The 8,119-nt window shown below is 31.7% G+C and overlaps 1 protein-coding gene and 1 long non-coding RNA gene across 2 annotated transcripts in view; one reads left to right on the top strand and one right to left on the bottom strand.

Annotated features, from left to right (window-relative positions):
* The window catches only part of LOC148680772 (uncharacterized), a 30,469-nt gene extending 28,891 nt beyond the window's left edge, over positions 1 to 1,578 (bottom strand). The window contains exon 1 of the mRNA XM_088650813.1: positions 1,073 to 1,578. The gene's annotated coding sequence lies outside the window, so the exon portion shown is untranslated. The remainder of the gene's footprint in view (positions 1 to 1,072) is intronic.
* LOC110439537 (uncharacterized) overlaps positions 1 to 8,119 on the top strand; it is a 57,768-nt gene that overhangs the window by 9,043 nt on the left and 40,606 nt on the right. The gene's annotated exons all lie outside the window — the stretch shown is intronic.

Below are 8,119 nucleotides of genomic sequence, written 5' to 3' on the forward strand. Positions count from 1 at the left end.
ATGAAATGTTTTTTGCTTTTCATTTTCCATTCTTTACTGTTTCTGAGGATTAAGAATTTTTAGATATTCCGTCTAGAAACAAGTCAGAAACTCTTAAGTTAGGAAAGGATTTTTGCAGAGTGTTTATACATGACTTTAATTGTTTATTTTTCAGTGAGCAAGAATTTCAAGAATTTGCAAGGATTCAGCTTCATTTAAAGAAAACTGGCAATCAAAAAAAGATATTGTTGTCAATAAATAAATGTAAAAAAATCGAATGTTGTCTGGGTTTTTGTTCATCAGGTAGCTAAATGGCAGGGCCAGACGGAATCTGCGGACAATTTTGGCTATTTCTGCAGAGAATTTTGGTAAAAATCTGCGGATTTCTGCGGAATTATTTTGGGAGTATCCAGCAGATATCATAACTAAGACCTTAAATAAAAAGTAATAAATTACTGAATAAAAGCTGAATAAATTCAGATTTAAACATTTACTCAAGTAAGTAAACAGAATTAATGATAGGCTAAAAATCTGCGGAAAATCTGCGAAATACTGCGCTCGCAGATTCTGTGTGGGCCTACTAAATGGTCCTTGGAATTGTAGAAAGTAAGGAATTGTTTGTCTAAACGTTGTCTGGTCGCCAATACCACTGCATTCTCATCAAAGCACATATTACTCCATATCACACTGTTTGTTTGTTTATAATTTTGTTATTTTCAAAATGCAACTTCATATATAAACTATACAACAAAATGCATATCTCTATATGAAAACGTATAACTAGGCTACAATAAACTGTTACATTCAACTATTTGTGTTTTTATTTTATTTTTTATTAAATGAATCTAAACTAATTTGCAATTGGGCTTTTGTATGTGTGAAATTATTTGGTGAGTGTATCAATTCTGCATACATTAACTTAGCGTTCATATTTAGCCTAATCTAATTAAAATATATGTATTTATGAACATGACATTTAATAATCTGGGAGCGTTGACTTCACATGTTTTATTTGGTCATGTATCTTTCATCTCCTCTACTGGACGCGGATCGTAAAACGGCCTGGATCCAAGTCTGCAGACGCCCCATTCACTCGGGAATCACAGATTTTATCTCAACTGCGTCACATCAGGAGTTCAGTAATACACCCTGACAAGCACTCTGAACACAGCAGACTGGGACATGCGGGGGCCCAAAGGACATGCGGGGATTCACATTCAATCACACGACATGCAGGTTACATGCGGTACTTTACATGAAGCAGTGTAAACGCTGGACGCGAGGCAGACTGTAAATACGCCACACCGCTTCTTCTTCTGCCTGTGTGTTGAGTCAGAGAGTAGAGCTGCACACCGCCACCTGCTGTACTGGAGAGATCAGTCCTACTTCACCATCAGAGATGGTATGTGCGTTCGACTTCATGCAGCGCTGCGCAGATCGATCGAAATCTGTTTTAAAGCGGTGCATTCTGGTTAGAAATCTTGTCCGGATTGATGCTGCGCCGACGCCACGTGACTGTCACATGTGGCATCAAAGTACCGCGACAGCGCTCCGAGATCAGACGGCAAACTCAGACCATGCAGCTTCTGAAGAGCGACTGCAGGAGCTTTGATGACGACACCGATATTACACGATTGGCCAAGTTCACCACATGACAACAAACACGTGTATTTCAGGTTTATAATTGGACAAATTCCAATTCAAAAGTTTCAAAACAAACAATTCACTTTTCACACCCTCTCTATCCTGTACACATCTTGCTTATTAAAAGACTACAAATATTTTACTGCAGTAATCATCTTTTGTTAAATAATCTGGTTATAAAGGTTAGCTTGTTTGCACAGGTTTATTTTTTAACTTTTTTTATACAGACTATTTACTGCATTCATCTCCATGAACGATTTAAATGATATATTTTAGTGTATATTTTAGTGAATAACCTAAATATGAACTCAAATAAGTCTTACAGACTTGAAATAAGAAAATCATCATCATTGATCCTGCCACCCTAAAGCTCTCTTAACAAATTAAAGTAAAGAACTATTTTATTAAATAATTATAAAATGGCTTTATTATTATAATATAAATATATATTTTATTTTCTATCTAGTAGTTTAAAGGCTACCTGCTCTTTCTGGGAAACTTCTTCATAGCTCACTTATTTTACCTTTTGTTCTTTTCAACACAATCTTTTTGGATTAAAATGCTTTTTTAAAAATTCATTCATCATCCAAAATAATGTCATTTATTAAGACCTAATCAAAACACCTTGTTTTGCTTTTTACATGGGAAATTTTTATATCTATAAATGTACATATATGTAAACCCTTTTTTAGCAGATTCAAACAAGAAGTATTAGCCTAAAGATTGATGTTTAACTCCTAGAATTTATGCTTATTGCTTTGTATTTAATAGACCTGTTCGTTTTTATGTTTATATTAACCTCTCATTTCCTCTTATTTCTCTCATGCATTTGTTATATATTTTATTCATAATTCTCCCTTATTGTTTAAAAAGGAACTACAGTTTGTAGAGACTGTATTCTGTTTTATTTGTAAATGTTTTGTTGTTATAAATAAAAATAACAAAAAAATATGATGACGCCATGTGATCGGTCATCATGACTGTAGCAACTTTGAGTCCCGAAGTGTCCAGCTGTCCGTCTTGACGGCTCCGTTTTCAACTCCGCCCCGTCTGCGCTCGGCTAATCTCGTTGATCACCGGCTGCAGCTGAGCTTCATGTCTAACGCACCTATTATGAAGCATATAACTGACAAGCACACATGATTACATGATGACATAACACATGTAACAGTCATACAAAACTGAGTGATGGAGAACACATTAAACAAGAGAAATTAACATTTATGAGGGATCCACCATATTTAAATGATTAGACTGTACAGATAATTTTCTTCATTATTAGAGAGGTTTTTAATGCTTTGTTTCTTGTAATTGAGATCAAAGAATTATAAAATATTTGTAAATCTAGAACAAATTAAAGGAGGGAGTAAGAGACTTTGTCTTGTGTCTGTGAAACTTCCCAAGAAAAATGATCAACTTCAGAGCCTTATCAAGTTCATCATAGCCAGTTTTACAACTCAGAAGAAGAATCACCCAGATAGCACACATGCGTCGCAGAGACGTCTGCTGGACATCCGCGGTTTCATCTGGGAGACGTCTTATTTAGGTCGTTTGCTCATCGGGAAAACGTCGTATAGACGTCCTTGTCAGACATTCAAACAACGTCTATGCGATGCATCGCAGATGTTCATTATTAGAATGTTATATCTGTGAGACATCTTATTTATGTAGCATAGACGTCGTTTTTTATTATTTTTATTTAGACATCCCCTCATGAAAACGGCTATAAATAACAGTTGCAGTTACACTGATTATACATCCGTCTACACATAGATGATAAGCAAAATGAAATGACACAACGGCTAAGGAATCATTTGTAGAATTTTATTATTCAATCATGCATTCATTCATTCAATCATTCATTTTCTTTTCGGCTTGATCCCTTTATTAATCTGGGGTCGCCACAGGTATGCAACACCAATCTATCCAGCATATGTTTTACGCGGATGCCCTTCCAGCCGCAACCCATCACTGGGAAATGTATTATATTATATTATATTATATTATATTATATTATATTATATTATATAAAATTATTTTATATGATATTATTTTATATTAAATTATATTATATTATATTACAATATTTTATTTTAAATTAGATTATTTTATATTAGATTATTTTATAATTTATATTATATTGTATTATATTATATTAGAATATATTATATTATTTCATGTTATATTATATTACATTATTTTATACTATATTGTATTATATTAGAATATATTATTTAATATTATAATATATTATTTTATATTATATATTTATAATATTATTTTATATTATATTAGAATATATTATATTATTTTATATTATATATTTTATTATTTTATATTATATTAGAATATATTATATTATATAATTTTATTTTATACATTAAATTATATTATTTTATATTATATTATATTAGAATTTATTATAATTTATATTTTTCAGAACCAAACAAAACACATTTAAAGTGATCAAGTCGCTTAAGAGTCCATTCTTTCTGGGGCCAAGCGGAGGAAGTCTTTAAAATGTTTTCTGTTTCTGCCTTGTTGAAGACGGAAGCACGGGGTTCCTCAGCTGCACCTGTTAAAGAATAAAAAAAGTTATTTTACCAACCAAAATTAATACACACCATCACAATTATTGCATTTGATTGCATAATAATAATAATAATTAAAAATCTAATAAGAAGAAGAAGAAGGAAAAAGGATATGATTGTCTAAAAATTCGTTTTTCAGCCTTCACCTCCGAGTGCTCTTAATTTTTTTCATGACCACATTTGTTTAGTGTTGTTATCGTATTATTATTATTACTATTATTATTATTTGTTATATATTTGTTGTCATATATTCTCTATGTATTTATGAATATGTTTTGTTTATTCGTTCACCTGTCGGGATTTACAGAGGTCAAGCATCGCGTGTCGCATAGGAAGCATGTGTGCTTGAATATAAATCTCATTTTTGACCATATTGCATTGATTTTCCTAATTTATTCGTTTGCTGGAAATTAGAACTGAATTTAGAAACTGCTTTGAAAATTATTTGATGTACACTGTAAAAAATTGCTGTTAAAAAACGGTCAGATTCTACGGTAAAATAATGTTTTTTCACTAAAACAGTAATATTCTGTTAAAAACAGTGCTTTCTGGGTAACATTTTTGTTTTTCGAGAAAGTAACCAACTGCAGAAAACTGTGAGCTAACAGAGTTCAGATTCGATGTTTTGAAGTCTGTGTTTGAAATCACGCTTTGTGTCCTTGTTCACTATTTCATACACTAGTTAACTAATATAGTTCACCTGACAGTTTTAATGAACACTAATGAGTGAATTCAGACACTGATGAACACCTGCTGTTAATAATTACAATTACTGAAGAAAATAAACAAGAAATACAAACAACACATGAGTTACAACATTAAATAAAATAAAATTAAATAAAACAGCTTCAGTCTCAGCAGAGGATCATTAAACAACTCCACAAACAACAGCAGACACACACTTATTACTGACTGATTTGACTTCCATACTATTCTCATTGAGATCCAACAGAAATTAAGGTGTTTTTTGTGTCACCGTAATGGAGTGAGGGGCTGGTTTAGTTGGGCTCTTCACTCTTGAACTCATTTAATAAGACTTTCCATCTACTGTAATACAGAGTTTACAAAACGTTTGTACTATAACAATAAAATTGGGAAGTCAATAAATAGGGAAATCTATTTATGTGAAATTAGTTCTTATAAAATATTTTGGTATAAATCTGGAACAAGAGCCACATTCAATAGATTTTATGCTTAGTTGCAGGTATTAATTTAATTAATGAGAAGTGGAAACAGAAAAGTTACCTCCGTAACTATTTAACAGTTAAGAATTAACATACTAAAACAGTTCAGTTATGACAAATACACACTCAGACCTCATGAATCTGACCTTGTATCTCAACAATGGTAACATCTCAAATGTTTCATGCTGCAATGCATGCTGGGAGTGGCACTGTACAAATATCCCAGCATGCATTGCGGTATAAAAAATGTTGTATAATGGTCTAACAGTTTTCTTTATTTGTGTTTGATTCTGCTGTTGTTTATGTTTAGACTTTCAGTTGCGTTAAACTGAACAGTTAAACTGTTAATTTTGTTAAATTTGTTGTCACCATTATTGAGGTTCATAAGCTGATTATTGATGTCTCTTTGAGTGCGATTTACACCATAGAGCAGTGTTATTGTCCAAGATATTCTTAAAAACTTCCAGAAATCATTGCCATATATAGACATAATGTAAAACAATAGATTTAATATTGAATAGGAGCAGTACATTTTCTTATACTAAATGAGAACAGACTCTGCCATTTAATAGCAACATGAACATCACCAGATCTTATTTAGGTTTTTGGCTGGCTTGCCTCAACAAAGGAGCTTTTTAAACAAAGTTCTTAACAATTGCAGCAGCCAAGATATATAAATGTTAAAAATGAAAGGGCTAAGAGCCCAACTAAAGCAAACTCTGTTCTCCATGATGGTGACGTAAAACTTTCACTTTTTCTCAAGAAGAACTTTAGTAGATGTTATACAAAAATACATGTATTAAGTAATAAGTGTAGCTGGTGATGATGTTTGCAGAGTTGTTTAATCATCCGCTGATCATTTAAATGATTTAATCATTTGTTGTTCTTCGGGTTATTTCATTATAAAGCTGTGACTAAAGTTTTGTATGTTCTGTTCTTGTTTTTTCCCTTCAGTATTTCTTCATTTTTTCATTGTTAATCCTCAATTATCATTTAATTAGTCAGTTAATTAATGAATTCACTTCAGCTTTGCTCCATGTTTCTTGAACACTCAGTAGTGTGGACACTTCAATTAAAACTGAAGTATATGCTCTGGGGTTTAAAGGGTTAAAGGTGTGAGAGGTAAAAACACAGTGTAAAAATGTATTTTAACAGTAATATACTGTTAATTTACACTACGGAAAAAGACTGTAAAAAAACAGTAGATTGCTGGCAACCACAGCTGCCAGTAGATTACTGTTAAATCAAGGAAAAAACAGTATTTTACTGTAAAACCTGAAGCTAATTTCTTCTGTGTGTCACCGTTGTGGAGGAGAGTAGAGCCAGTGTATGAGTTAAAGATGAACAATGAACTGCTGATGTTATTCTGCATGTTTCTCTATTTAAAGATAGCGGCTGTTTAGTGGCTGATGCAGTCAGAATCTCTCTGGTGATTCCAGATTTACATGTATGTGTGCTGTTGTGAAAAATAAGACATTAGAATTAAACCAAACTTTTCTAATTAACTAAAATAAGTTATCATTATAAGTATGCTTCTAAGCATATATAGCACATTACTTCATAAACTCATTTAGCAGTTGACCAAGTTGAGGCAGTTGCTTTCAGTGAGCAAAATGAGTTCACTTGAGTATTGTGTAAATCAATGTAGTCCATGTATTTTTACAGCAACATACTGTAAAATAACAGTACATTGCTGGCAACTGCAGCTGCCAGTATTTTACTGTTTTTTAACGGGACAATTTTTAACAGTGTAATAAACAAACTTAAGAACCACACAAGATTATTGCGATTTTGCGACTATGCTTGCGAATGTTCGCTGAAACGAGAAACAAATCGCTGGACGATATAACGGCAATTCTGTGTTTTAATTCTGAAATTACATTTAACTGTCTCATTTGTCCAATGATTTTGAGAAACCCCAGGGTGGTTGTAATGTAAAATGCAGTGGAGTAGCCACTACATTACAATAAGCATTTTATCTTTATAAATATCCACACAGTGTCTCTTTCTTCAAGCATTTTTCTGAACAAAGTTCACAAAGTAAAATGCCCATCAGACGCGCGATTTCAGTGCTGAAAATAGATTTAGAAAGCATGTCCTTGTTCAAACGACATAAAGGAATCAAAATGGAACTATGCTGGCACGATGGATGATTTTGTTTTTACAGGAAAATCAATTTAAAAAAATAAGCCAATCTACTGTTTTATGTTTGGTTATGCAGTTAATAATAAGACATTACTCTTGAATATTTATTTTTTAACAGTTTGTGTTTTGTCTGTTTGGTTTAGCTGAATATAAGCGGTCTTCACTTCTCAATCCTTAATTGCTATTCGTTCATCTTGTTTAATTTATAGATAACTGATACAAATTATAATAAATGAAATACCTTCTTAAAAAAACTTTTTTTTCAATAGAAATAATAAATTATAAAAAATAATTACCTATAATAAACTGACAAATTGCAAATCAAACAAAAAAAAACAGCATTTTTTATTTAATAGTATTTTAAATCATATACATTTTTTATCATTAAATCAAGCTGAACAATCTATGTATTTTGTTAATGATCTGTTAACACCAGTTTCAACACTATTTTAGCCTACTTTTGATTGGTTGCTGTTAATTTTCAGTGATTTTGAAATAATACTTAGATTGTAAATATTTTTAGACTTTGCTATCCGATAATGATTCACCGTTCTCATGTAATCAATATAATATTCT

Source organism: Danio rerio, chromosome 4 (genome assembly GCF_052040795.2).
Source record: "Danio rerio strain M-AB ecotype USA chromosome 4, GRCz13ab, whole genome shotgun sequence".
In the NCBI taxonomy this organism is placed as follows: Eukaryota; Metazoa; Chordata; class Actinopteri; order Cypriniformes; family Danionidae; genus Danio; species Danio rerio.